This window comes from Pundamilia nyererei, unplaced genomic scaffold (assembly GCF_000239375.1).
Source record: "Pundamilia nyererei isolate P.nyererei 1_Seehausen unplaced genomic scaffold, PunNye1.0 scaffold00375, whole genome shotgun sequence".
In the NCBI taxonomy this organism is placed as follows: domain Eukaryota; kingdom Metazoa; phylum Chordata; class Actinopteri; order Cichliformes; family Cichlidae; genus Pundamilia; species Pundamilia nyererei.
In genome coordinates, this window is record NW_005187776.1 from 244,702 (window position 1) to 258,844 (window position 14,143).

Consider the following 14,143-nt stretch of genomic DNA (forward strand, 5'->3'; position numbering starts at 1 on the left):
TTATACTCACAGGGGTTTTTGAATCCTCTCTTTGTCTGGTCCATCACCTGAAACCAGTTTGCCATGGGAGGCTGTACGAGGGAGCAAAAGCCCCCTGGCAACATGAGATCCCTGGGACACACAAGCCCCTCCACCATGTGAAGGTAGCGGATGTATGGATGGAAGGAACGTTTAGTATTTCCAAACAAAAATTGCTGCACTACATGTTTTACAAATAAAGAAAACGTATCATGACAGTACCCGTAGATCTCCATCAAATACCATATCCCATCAGTATGACTACATATAAATTATTACCTATAAAGAATATTCAACTGAAAATAATTTATGTTCTGTGGTAAACAGGCAAATGAGATACAGTCGCTAAGACTGTTTGAAAAATCCATGCAGCTGAGGGTCTTCTTTGTTCTGGAGAGCTTTCAGTAGACCGGAAGAAACACTGCAAAGGAGAGGTAGAAATGACTGAAAAGTCTTAAAAATGATCCAAAAAGATTCAGTTTAATGTCATTTGGGCAAAGAAAGAGGGTATGTAACTAGTACTAATGGCTTATTTATTGACTTTTTTGAAAAGGTTTTGCATTTGATGTTTAAAATGGCACAGGAGTCCTTGTTGCTTAAAAAGACGAGCTGCTGCACTGCTGAACCCACGCATGCACAGGAAGTGATGTAGTATTTAGCCTCAAATTAAAGAAATAGACAACCTCACACTCCTGTGCAGGTTGATCGACAGAGGAGACATGGTTTCAGAGCGCTGGCAACCGAAAAACCTTGTGAATTTCAACTTGAGCAACGACAGTAATGAGAAGCTCTGTCTGCTGCGTGATTGACAGCTCAGTCTGTAGCTTTTGCTGTTTGATATTCAGATGCTTTTGGTTGAGCAGCTCAGAGGAAATCTTCACTCTTTCTGTTCATTTCTGTTAAAAAAATATTATTCTTTAGTATCTTATAAGATTGTCTGAATATTAGTAATTGTTCCAGTCCTGCCATACAGCTGCTGTCATCTCATAGCTATTTTTATTTCTGCAGACTGGATCTTCCCTGGATGGTTCCTGTTGACTTCGACTGAAGAGCCTCTCCGTCACTTCTCATCACTTTACCCCACACGGGGATTTACATTAGCCAATCTGGTGAGGAATCTTTTTAATTAATTATATTTTTTTGCCTGTAAAACACCCCCTCAGTGAGTGCGTGTGGACCTGTATAGAGTCTCTGAAGAAAACGACTGAAGAGTTGGTGTAAAATCAGCTGTGTGGGGACATAATAGGATTCAGTTTATATCTGATGAGATGCAGAGAAATCTTCAGAGACCAGATTCACAAATTCTTGGATGTAATCCAGAGATGAGCTGCTTGGAACTGGTGAATGTATTGTTTTGGCTCTTTGTTGATTCCTGTGCATGTGCGTTTACGTGACTGGTTTTGTGATATTTTTTTCTGTTGTCTTGTTTGTGTGACATGACAGGAAATCTAAAATGTTCAGCAGCAGCAGCAGCTGTGGTGCTTTACCCAGCAAACACCTCTAGAACATGTTGTCCCACATCACAAAGGTCATTGCATAATTATGTTGTGTAAATTAGCATCCAAGGTATTTATCCCCTGTGGCTGTCACATGGTGTTATTTTTCTTCTTCTTCCTCTTAATAGAGCTGCAGTGGAAATTATTTATGTGTGCTTGAAGCAGTTTGGGTACAAATTTAGCTCAGAGGAGCAGCTCTCTGAGGAAGCTTCCCATACGATCGATGCTGCACTGTTATATGATTTTCTGTAGCATCGGACTTGCTAAATGGAAGCATCACAGCACTTTGTTTTTCTTCGGCTGTTGCTTTTGAATTGATGTCTGCATATTTTTAGTCATTTATGTAAAATTTTAATGTGCCAGACTTATAACAAATAATGTCTTTGTAGATGTTACTCAGATGTTTGCAGTTTTACAGGTGGCCGACTAGTGTGTTTAATTAAAAACGGCAGCTTTTGAATCAGGGGCCGTTTGGACTGGATGATGAATCAGATTTGAATTAAAATTAAAATAAATTACAATTTTGGCTTGGAGCAGTTTTGGGTTAAATGCTGTTAGGTCTGTGGATAACACAAACTGTAGACATCTTGAATCTTTACATTTAAAACTTGCATTTAAAGCTGCATTTCCTCCAAAAAGTAACAGAGGCAGCATCTGCCTACAAGGGTTCGAGTCTAGCTTTACAAAAGAAACAGTCACCAGCATAGAAAAAACTACAAATGGAAGATTTCAACTAGTGCAACTGCTGTAATAGCTCTGTCCTGTTTGGAAAGAAAAGCAAAGTAAGTTGTACAAGTACTTTGCATTCAAAAACTCCACAGATGAGGTTTTGCTTCAACATCTGCCAGAGCAACACTCTGCGTGGCCTCTTAGCACAGGTCAGTTGCATCCAGTGTCCCACAGGCTAATTAAGCCCAACCAGGAGTCCTTCTAGTGCTTGATGGCTCCCTTCACTTCCAGTGTCCACCAACCCATTCAGGGATTACCACCATGACAGCTACCTTGAGGTTTGGAAACAGGGTCCATGTCCAGAGGCTGATGTCACCAGCTTTCCTCAGAATACTGTTGAAGTTGGGATTAACAATCCTATGGATCCCAGCCTCTGCCAGATTTTTCTACCTTCTCTGTATGTTTTGGGTGTCCACGCCCAACTGCTCACCAGCTGGTCATCAGGAGCTCAGCTCCTCTCTTCACCTAAATGTCCAGAACACACAGCCACGGGTCTATTACAGAATCAATCATTGACCTGCAACTGAGTGTCCTGATGCCACTCTGCTGTGCGCTAAAGAATGCATTTGTGTTCAGACATGGTGTTAATCACGGACAAACTTTGATTTCAATGAAGTCCAATGATACAACACTGCTCAGGTTCAGATCAGGAAAGCCGTTCCTCTAGCACAGGGGTGGGGAACTCCAGGCCTCGAGGGCCGGTGTCCTGCAGATTTTAGATCTCACCCTGGGTCAACACACCTGAAATGATTAGGTCATTCCAGACCTCTGGAGAACTTCAAGACATGTTGAGGAGGTCATTTAGCCATTTAAATCAGTTGTGTTAGATCAAGGACACATCTAAAACCTGCAGGACACCGGCCCTCGAGGCCTGGAGCTCGACACCCCTGCTCTAGATGACTCACCTCCAGCCCTCACTGTCGTTTCACACATGAGCATTGAAATATCCCAGTAGGACAATGGAGCTGCCAGGTAGGGCACCCTCCAGCACTGCAGCCAGCAACTTCAACAAGGCTGAGTACTTTGTATTATTAAACTGCAATCTGGATGCCTTCCATGAGCCACAGTTGCATTAAAGCAATGCTCTTGTCCACTTGAAAAAAAAAAACAATTTTCAGGCACAAGAATATCTTCCTCTGCCAGCCACGTCTCGCCAAAGACAACACAGCCCAAGCTGAGTATGACATCAGGACTCGCTAAGGCTCCTCCCACAACAAAGACAAAAGAGAGATCATCAGTTACACAAAAGTGTCATAATCCTATTTCCCACCAAACTGTTAATGGCAGCAGCAAAATAATAAGATGTTGGCTATCCCAGTGGTCTGAAACTATACAACCATACCTCATGCTCGTAGCCTGACAGTCCCGATTGGACAGAGTAGTTAAATGTGGTGTGTTTCAGTGGGTTTTTTTTCACATTAATTAGATAGCAATAATTAAATATTAAAATGCTATTAAAAGTTCTTAAATGAAACTGCTGGACACCAGTTTAGAAGCTGTAACTCTAAATGTTAAGAAAAAATCATTAGCACCACTAATCAGTTACTTGAGTAGTCTTCAGTGCCCTGACTTAATAATGCTAGACTGCACCACAGGACAACCACCTGCTGTCTGACACCAGATTACCTTTCAGGTGGTAAATATCTCAAATCTCTCTCGCCTGTTAATGAAACAGGCAGCAGCTGCAGTAGCCTGTTGGCTATCGTGAATGATAGCCAACACACACACAGTTAACTGTCTGGTTAGGCAGATTTACATCACCAAGTTAGACCTGAGCACTGATGCACTGTTATCATATCTAAAAGACCTCATAGTACAATACAGGGAGTGCAGAATTATTAGGCAAGTTGTATTTTTGAGGAATAATTTTATTATTGAACAACAACCATGTTCTCAATGAACCCAAAAAAACTCATTAATATCAAAGCTGAATGTTTTTGGAAGTAGTTTTTAGTTTGTTTTTAGTTTTAGCTATTTTAGGGGGATATCTGTGTGTGCAGGTGACTATTACTGTGCATAATTATTAGGCAACTTAACAAAAAACAAATATATACCCATTTCAATGATTTATTTTTACCAGTGAAACCAATATAACATCTCCACATTCACAAATATACATTTCTGACATTCAAAAACAAAACAAAAACAAATCAGCGACCAATATAGCCACCTTTCTTTGCAAGGACACTCAAAAGCCTGCCATCCATGGATTCTGTCAGTGTTTTGATCTGTTCACCATCAACATTGCGTGCAGCAGCAAACACAGCCTCCCAGACACTGTTCAGAGAGGTGTACTGTTTTCCCTCCTTGTAAATCTCACATTTGATGATGGACCACAGGTTCTCAATGGGGTTCAGATCAGGTGAACAAGGAGGCCATGTCATTAGTTTTTCTTCTTTTATACCCTTTCTTGCAGCCACGCTGTGGAGTACTTGGACGCGTGTGATGGAGCATTGTCCTGCATGAAAATCATGTTTTTCTTGAAGGATGCAGACTTCTTCCTGTACCACTGCTTGAAGAAGGTGTCTTCCAGAAACTGGCAGTAGGACTGGGAGTTGAGCTTGACTCCATCCTCAACCCGAAAAGGCCCCACAAGCTCATCTTTGATGATACCAGCCCAAACCAGTACTCCACCTCCACCTTGCTGGCGTCTGAGTCGGACTGGAGCTCTCTGCCCTTTACCAATCCAGCCACGGGCCCATCCATCTGGCCCATCAAGACTCACTCTCATTTCATCAGTCCATAAAACCTTAGAAAAACCACTCTTGAGATATTTCTTGGCCCAGTCTTGACGTTTCAGCTTGTGTGTCTTGTTCAGTGGTGGTCGTCTTTCAGCCTTTCTTACCTTGGCCATGTCTCTGAGTATTGCACACCTTGTGCTCTTGGGCACTCCAGTGATGTTGCAGCTCTGAAATATGGCCAAACTGGTGGCAAGTGGCATCTTGGCAGCTGCACGCTTGACTTTTCTCAGTTCATGGGCAGTTATTTTGCGCCTTGGTTTTTCCACACGCTTCTTGCGACCCTGTTGACTATTTTGAATGAAACGCTTGGTTGTTCGATGATCACGCTTCAGAAGCTTTGCAATTTTGAGACTGCTGCATCCCTCTGCAAGATATCTCACTACTTTTGACTTTTCTGAGCCTGTCAAGTCCTTCTTTTGACCCATTTTGCCAAAGGAAAGGATGTTGCCTAATAATTATGCACACCTGATATAGGGTGTTGATGTCATTAGACCACACCTCTTCTCATTACAGAGATACATCACCTAATATGCTTAATTGGTAGTAGGCTTTCGAGCCTATACAGCTTGGAGTAAGACAACATGCATGAAGAGGATGATGTGGACAAAATACTCATTTGCCTAATAATTCTGCACTCCCTGTAGAGCATTTTAGCTCCTGTTTCAACAACATTAAAGTATTGAACAGTTGTCATGAATGTTAATCTGCAATTACCCATATTGGTCATCTCTCAGGTAGCGGCTATGGCTAATAAAAGAGCTGCAACATTAATGTGGGAGCTAGCTAACAAACAACACCAGTCCTGCTCCCTGACCTCTAACTATAGTTAATATAGTGCTCATTTAACAGAATTAAGTTTAAGTCTCTGAAAATTTGAATTTAATTAGCAGTTAGGGAGTCACGTGTCATGTGTAAACCATACAGTTATTTTTCACTTGGTCAGATAACTGACATGTTTCTATTGTCAGATTTTTCTTTAAAAAACAGAGCTGGAGATGTTCACCCTTACACGTCCATGTGTGTGTGTGTGTAACTCCGCCAGAGTGCCTGTTTCACTTTTCCTGGTCCCAAGTCCAGATAGAGGAGCAGGGTTGGAATTGAGATGTTAAAAAAATGATAATTGCAAAAAGAAATTTAATGTGTAGTTCTAAATATATTCTAAGTGCTTTTAGCATGTTTTTTACTCTGTCTCTTTCATTGTATTATTTCTTTCTCCTACAACGTAGGTTACAATAATGTAAGCATGACCAATTATGGAAATTAGGCGATGGCGTCGTTTTGCAACTTCTTGCGACTTTTAGGACAACCAATAGCGATTTTCCTGACTGACGAGTTGGCAACACTGGGACTCTCTCCTGTGCGTGTTTTGTCCTGTCTGCTTTCTGCTCTTCCCTGATTGTCTATTGGAGGTTTTTTCTTCCAACCATTTATTTCCATGTACTTACTCATAAGAGGTAAACTAAAACAGAAATGAATTGAAATGAAAAGGAGGCGTTCACGACTTTTTGGCCAGCTGATTGAGCTTTTCTCCCGGTATCAGCTCGGGCATCTTCGCAGCCACTTGCCCAAATCCCCGTCCACACTTGCAAAATGGCTTTGCTTTCGATTAGCCTTTTTTCCCTTCTTCTGTTTTTCCCCCCTCTTAGAAACATAATTACCATCATGTCAACATGAAGCCCTCTGTGTTTTGTGTTCCATGTGTATGTTTAATTTCTCAGGCTGGTTGCAGTGAGAGGAAACAGAAGGAGAACGACTCGCTGAATCCTTATTTTTTTATTTTTCCTCTCATCCTGATTACTGTGCCGTCCTCCTCCCTCTGCTTTACCCCTCGGGTTATTTAGAGTTTGGGAATAAACTGCCTCTGAAGTCTGTGCGAAACGAGAGGATGTGCCAGTGCGCCGTCAGCTCCGTCACAACGCATAAAGCGGTTGGATGAGTTAGCGAGGGGGTGCTATCTCCACCTGCGTGTGTGTTCAGGATATTTCATTGAGGGGCGTAGGCGGCATCTGGAGGCGTTTCCATTCCAATTTAAAATGAACCAACAATAATTTTCCACTTGATAAACCAAATGACATGTGGTACCTTTATAAACTGCAGCTCTTCACCCAGAGCATGTAAGTGGCACCTCCATAACGTTAATATTAAAAATCCAAAAGATGTAATTTATGGTAAATTTATGGCCTTATCTGCTGATAGATAAAGATACTTTAAAGCCATGATTCGAGCACTTCCTCCAGCCCTCACCAGATCACCATTAAATCAGTCTCACTTTCTCCTTTAGCGTACTCTTTACCCCAGAACTCGGATATTTTCCTTCCTTTTTATTGGTGCAGTTGTTGACAAAGTTTAAAAAGTGCCTTGTTGCACTGGCTTTGAAGATTGCTGCTTAGGGAACGACCTGGGACGTTCCTTGAGGTTGTCCTTTTGACCGTTCTCTCTTTGGTCCCTTTTTCAGAAGTTGTTAATGATGCCTGGAAGGATTCACTGCCTCAAAGGCTAAAGTCAGAGATCAAAAGTGTCTTATCCAAAAAAAAAGAAACTTTACAGATTATAAGACTAATGAACGTAACCTGCTCCTGCTTTTTAAAGCAATTAAAATAGGTCTATAATCCTGTTGCTTTAAGGTACGAGTTTACTGATTGACTATAACACTATAATGTTTGCCACATCATTAGGTGCCAGATCGTTACGTGCAATGGCAATGGTAGCTTACCATTGCCAGTGTGTGAATGTGTGCGTGAATGGGTGAATGACTGAATGTAGTGTAAAGCGCTTTGGGGTCCTTAGGGACTGAGTAAAGCGCTATACAAATGCAGGCCATTTACCATTTACCGTCTGGGATGGAGGAGGAGATGATGTTCTTCAGCAGCCTCTCGAACACCTTCATTACTACCGAGGTCAGTGCAACTGGCCGGTAATCGTTCAGGGATGAGGGTTTGCTGTTCTTGGGCACCGGGATGATGGTGGATCCTTTGAAGCATGTGGGGACCACATAGGGCTGTTCGATATAATGATATATATCGGATGACGATATAAAAACGTCTATCGTTTCATTTTACGCTATCGTTTGTTTCGTGGTGTCGCAAAATAAACTGTTTACGGCAATATTTTTTCATCGTTTTGATGGTCACTGTAGTGGCTATGTTAATTTCTTAAACTTCTCTCTTTCTCTTATATTTAATATAACCACACTACGGATGGACAAGCGCCTGTTTTTATGCGTTGTGGTTAGCAACAATGACGGTAACAGCATCGCGTGTCCGCTTGTTTATGTTCCACATAAATCTTTCACAATAAAGCTCAAGATCCTGTTGAGACTTAAACTGAGTCACGTGAAAGAGCAGATTATTTATGGATGAGAAGTAAAAAAGAGCCGCCAGGTGCTAAAAAATAAACCTTAGACTCAAATGTTAGAACAGGCTTTTCCCCGCAGCACGCCGTGTAATAAATACAAAGAAAATGGCGGCTGTTACAACTTGTGTCTAAAAATGTATCGTTTCATGCATCGGTTAAAACACTGGACTCCAGATACATGACGCGCAGCTGGAAACACTTCCCGCAAGTCAAGCTGCCCGAGATTCACAGAATTTACAGAAAATGTTAAATTTTTGTGATTTATATCGTTATCGGGACGATAGAATTCTTATATCGGGATATGAGATTTTGGTCATATTGCACAGCCCTAGGACCACAGACTTGGCCAGGGACTCTTTGAAGATGGAAGTGAACACACCTGCTAGCTGGTCAGCCCAGTGGTCACTCTACTCAATGCCACTCGGACGTCATGCTCCGCGATGCTGATCACCGGTCTCTCGCTGATGACGTCACTGTCTTCGGTAGTCAGGCGGTAGTTAGCATTAGCCGCCTGGCTCATTGGTGAATGCAGAGTCTGCGTTGATCGGCGCAGTGTCCCTGGCTTTGTAGTTCGTAATGGTGCGTGGTCCGTACCATATACTCCGTGTGTCACCCTGGTGGAAGCGAGACTCCATGCACTCCCCGTACCGGCATTTGGCATCTCTCACCGCGCGCCACACGCCGTATGAGACCGCTTTGTAGGCACTCATATCGCCAGTGGGGAGACCCGCATTGTAGGTGGCGGTCCTGGTGTTCACTGCAGCACGATTTGTCCACCTACGGTTTCTGGTTCGGGAATGTGGCGACTCTCGCAGTGGGGATAATCTCCTCCACTAGCATATTAACGAAGATTACTGCTACGTCCATAAACTCATTGCTGTCAACTGCGCATGCTCTGAACATGTCCCAGTCTACGTCGTTGAGTGCATCCTGTAGCGTAGCTTCTGATTGGGCAGACCAACGTTTCGCCTCCCTCGTGGTTACTTCTTCCCTCTGTATGTTTTGTTTATACCGGGGAGTGAGGAAGATGGCGTTGTGGTCAGACTTCCCAAAAGTGTGAGACAGCTTTGTAGCCCTGCTTGTATGGCCACCGTGGCGATGACCAAGATGAACTCACGGGGCAGATAGAAAGGGTGGCACTTAATGCTCAGGAATTCCAGATGTGGCAAGCAGCCGCTGGAAAGAGTAGAAATGGTCCTGGCATCACACCACTTTCTGTTTACCCTGAAACACTCCTCCACCTTTGGTTTTGTTCGACTCTGCCGTTCTGTCCGCGTGGAGCACACAGAATGAATACGACGGAGTTACGGCCTGGTCCGGCATGTTTGGGGGTCAGCCATGTCTCCGTGAAGCACAGAATGTTGCAGTCCCTCATGTCACGTTGGAAGGTGACTCTTGCTCTTAGGTCATCAAGCTTGTTCTCCTAGCATCCTACTAGTACGTTGGCCAGTAGGATGCTGGGCAGTGGTGTGCGATGTCTCAGTCTGTTCCGCGTTTCCCCCGGCGCTTCTTTGTTCTACGCCTTGGATGAGCGGCCCATCCTTTGTTGTGTAGTATCTCTGGCAGCCAGGATGGGTCAAGTTTAAAAGTGTCCAAGATTAAATGTGCAACCTTGTCACCGATGTTTACAAGTGATCTGCTGTCGTAGACTATAAAACTAGAGGATTTTGGACTGTAAACCAGAGCAGAAAATAAGTAATAAACTAAAAAGGTGCATAGTCGGAGCCAAGCGGTCAGGAAGAATGTGGCCGCACCATATTCTGTATCATTACAGTCATTTTAGAAGCAAGTCTCCCAATTGCTACCACTAAGGATTCCTAAATGAATGAGGAGATAATGTGGTCAATGAAACAGAAACTGTATGGAATCACAGTTAAAATCCAAAGTAAAGGAAAAAAAAGAAAGAAAGCACATTTTTTTGTCATTGTAACGACATAATTGGCTGCTTTCTCACTGCATGTGGCATCACAAGCATGTCATACATTATGATCATTGTTACTGTGACAATGTGCATGACTGTCAGGTCAGTGTGTGCACCTGCTGTGGGCAGAAGTGTGACACCAAAGCTGACCGATGAACGATTGATGTGCTCTGCTGCAACCACAGATGAGAGCTGAGACACACACACACACACACATGCACGCACGAGCTGTCCAAAGACTGGTGATATGGTGTGCTGAAGGTGGACAGACAGAGGTGAACAGGGGTGAAATAATGTGACCACAGGTCAGTCCCCCCGACCTCTGTCCATTAAAACTTGGCTTTGATTGGACAGATAACAGACATCAGAGCAGACATTAGAAGTGATGTGGTGTGCTGATGGGGTCATCTGGGCTATGGTGGGGTCTTTTGTGTTTGGGTTCCCAGGACACATTCCATTGTTCTGCCGCAGGGGTATTGGACAGGGTGCAAAGGTCAACCAAGGCTTCAAATTAGGGACTGACCTCATGTGTGTGTATATATATGAGGTTATAGGTTGCTTTGATTTTCAAATTCAAATTTTTCAAATTCAAATTTTATTTGTCACGTACACAGTCATACACAGTACGATATGTAGTGAAATGCTTGGACAACTGCTCGTGACCTAAAGAAAACAAAAAAGGAAAAGGCTATGAATAAGATAGGAAATAAATATGAAAAATTAAAAAGGGTAAATTTAACTAGGAAGGAATAAAGTATAAATTAAGGTTAAAAATGAAATAACTGTACAACACAAATTAGAATGAAGGGTAAATTTAACTGGGAGAATAAGATAAAATATATAAATTAAAGTTGAAAATAAAATAACTGTACAACAAAATACACAATATAGAACTATATAAGAATGTATGAAGAAATATAAATATAAATAAATATATACACAATAACAGCAGCGTGATTTAAGTAATGAAGTGAAACAATGTCCAGAAAGTCCAGTGTGTGTAAGAACTGTATGTGTGGGTCAGTACTGTGTGGTGGTGTGATTGAGAGACTGTATCGCCTGCCAGTCTCTCTGTGTTGGTCTTCAGGGAGCGGAATTGCTTTCCTGACCTCAACAGAGAGAACAGTCTGTTGTTGGGATGGCTGAGGTCCTTCACGATCTTCCTGGCCTTGGTCCAGCACCGCCTGCTGTAGATTGAGTGCAGGTCAGGGAGCTCGGAGCGGATGGTGCGCTCAGCTGACCGCACAACCCTCTGTAGAGCTCGTCTGTCCTGCATGGTGCTGTTCCCGAACCAGGTTAAGATGTTTCCCGTCAGGATGCTCTCTATGGTGCAGGAGTAAAAGTTCCTGAGCACCTTGGAGGGCAGTTGGAAGTCTCTCAAGCGTCTGAGGTGGTAGAGACGCTGTCGGGCCTTTTTCACCACGGTGTTGATGTGACAGGACCATGACAGGTCCTGCGTGATGTGAACTCCGAGGTATTTGAAGCTGTCCACTCTCTCCACTGGGCACTCGTTGATGACGGGGGTCTGGTAGTTCCTCTCCTGCTTAGTGCTGAAGTCCACTATCAGCTCCTTTGTCTTACTGACGTTTAGAAGGAGGTTGTTCCTCTGGCACCAGTTCTCCAGATTCCTAATCTCCTTCAGGTAGGCCGTCTCGTTGTTATCAGAGATCAGGCCCACCACGACGGTGTCGTCAGCAAACTTGATGATGGTGGTGGAGCTGGTAGTGGCCACACAGTCATATGTGTACAAAGAGTACAGCAGGGGGCTCAGGACACACCCCTGGGGGGCTCCAGTGCTGAGAGTGGTGGAGGCTGAGACATGTCCACCCATTTTATGAATAAACTTGGATTTTTTTATTGCCCAGTGTTAATCATTGCATTATAAGATTTATAAATCATCTGTTTCTGGTAGAGGAACACTCCCATTGTTTGCATTTGGATCACAGACTGTGCTTGACATTACTTGGACTGTGAAACCCTGTGGGTTCTGGGTTTTTTTTTCAATAAAGCCAGAGTGTTGGTAGTCTAAATGCCTGGACAGATGCTATTCCTGCAGTGACACAGCTTCTACTACACTTGGATCTGTGCCATCCAGCAGAGTCTAGACATTACCTGCACTGATCTGTAATCACATGTTTTTTATGTTCTTTAACTGGATGCTTTTATCGGTACAGTGTGTTATGGAGCATAAAGGTTGCAAATTTGCTAACACAAATTCAAATCATATCTCCTATTTTCCTTAAAGGTCTTTTGGTAGGGTCGGCGTTTTCTTCTGGTAACCATGTCACCAACACCTAATGCCACTCCATTGTCTAGTTTGTGTTGGCCATTTTTATGTACTTACAGGAGCTAGGCCTGGGCCATATCATACCGTAATACCGGTATAATGTTGGGCAATGATAAGAAAATGAAATATCGCGATAGAATATGGGTAAAACGCGCATGCGCAGTGCCTTTGTTTTCATACGCACATGGCGGAAAAAGCATGTCGGAGAATGAGAAGGGGGAAAGTGGATCGTTGAATGAAACGGATGAACCAGAATTGGTTTGTAAAAATGCTGCAACTTCAGTGGTGTTGAACTGGTTTAGCTTTCATCCGCCAGATACACAACAAAGCACTATTTCTGGTAGAGCATGCTAGCGGGCCGTCGTTATTACCGTGTTTTTTGGAAAATACGGCACACTTAAAATCAATCCTTTGATTTTTCTGAAAATCGACAGAGCCCCTTGTAATCCCGTGTGCCTTATGTATGAATTCTGGTTGTGTTTACTGACCTCGAAACGATTTGATGTACACGGTGCTCGAAAATCTGTCAAATGTTTTAGTACGACTTTGCTAAGCTACGAAGCCGCACCGCTTGATGGATTGTCGGAGCATTACGGCTATCGTAGGCAGGAGCCTCGCGGAGTGATACGTACTGCGCTTCAACATAATATTACCGTATTGTGTGTGTATAACCTCTCTTTAAGTTTTGTGGATATTTATACATGGTTATGCTGAGGATATGTCGGCCAGTTTCCACTGGAAATGCCTTTTGGTTAAACTGTCAGCAAGGAATTTGCATTTGCACTGTTAAATTTTTATATAACTTTAATGGATAGGATATGAGGAGCTGAGGCCCCAGTGGACTGCTTACAGTTTTGAGAGCACTGTCCTGCTAAGACGTTGCATTGCTTCCACCTTACCCATGCAGCTTGCTAACATTACAGTTAGCACTGAAGTTATTTTGCTGCTGAAAGACAAAAAAAGAAATTGTGAGACTGTAGCGTGACCAACCATTATGGTGACCTTGTGTGAATAACTTCATTAATCTCAAATATCCACAAGGTTATTGCAAACCCATCGAGGTTTAGGTTTTAGCCCAATGCTTCTTACAGTTTTGCCTGTTTGGAAGCTTGTGACAGGAAAACTATAGTTAAAGCACGTAAACATCTGTTTGAGGGCAAAATATGTGATCCTGAAAAAGGCAAATATTAATGATCAGATGAACTTCTCTTTGGTTACCTAACCAGCTCCACGTTGATTCTTTGAAAAGTAAAAGACACGCGAGTCAGTTTGAAAAGAAAACTGGTCCCTTTGTGAATGCCACTCCTGCCCGCCTCTCCATTGTGCCTTGCTGTCCTCTTCTTCATTGAGAGTAAATGATGACGCCCTCCCATGAAGCCATCTACTACATTTGTTGTGACTGCTGGAGAAATGAAGGGAGAAGATTGAAGGAGGGTAAAAGTGACAAACGAAGATTGAGAGCGACAACATTTGATTCTTACAGTGAAAAGTTGTTATTAATGGATGTGAGCCACTCGTTCTCTTCACAGCGCCTACTTTCACTGTCCACACACACACACACACACACACACACACACACACACACACACACACACAC

At 43.0% G+C, this 14,143-nt stretch overlaps 1 protein-coding gene across 1 annotated transcript in view; it reads left to right on the forward strand.

Moving 5' to 3' along the window:
- The window catches only part of large2 (LARGE xylosyl- and glucuronyltransferase 2), a 122,438-nt gene that overhangs the window by 55,751 nt on the left and 52,544 nt on the right, over positions 1-14,143 (forward strand). Inside the window, exon 2 of the mRNA XM_005752718.2 lies at positions 1,027-1,127. The gene's annotated coding sequence lies outside the window, so the exon portion shown is untranslated. The remainder of the gene's footprint in view (positions 1-1,026; positions 1,128-14,143) is intronic.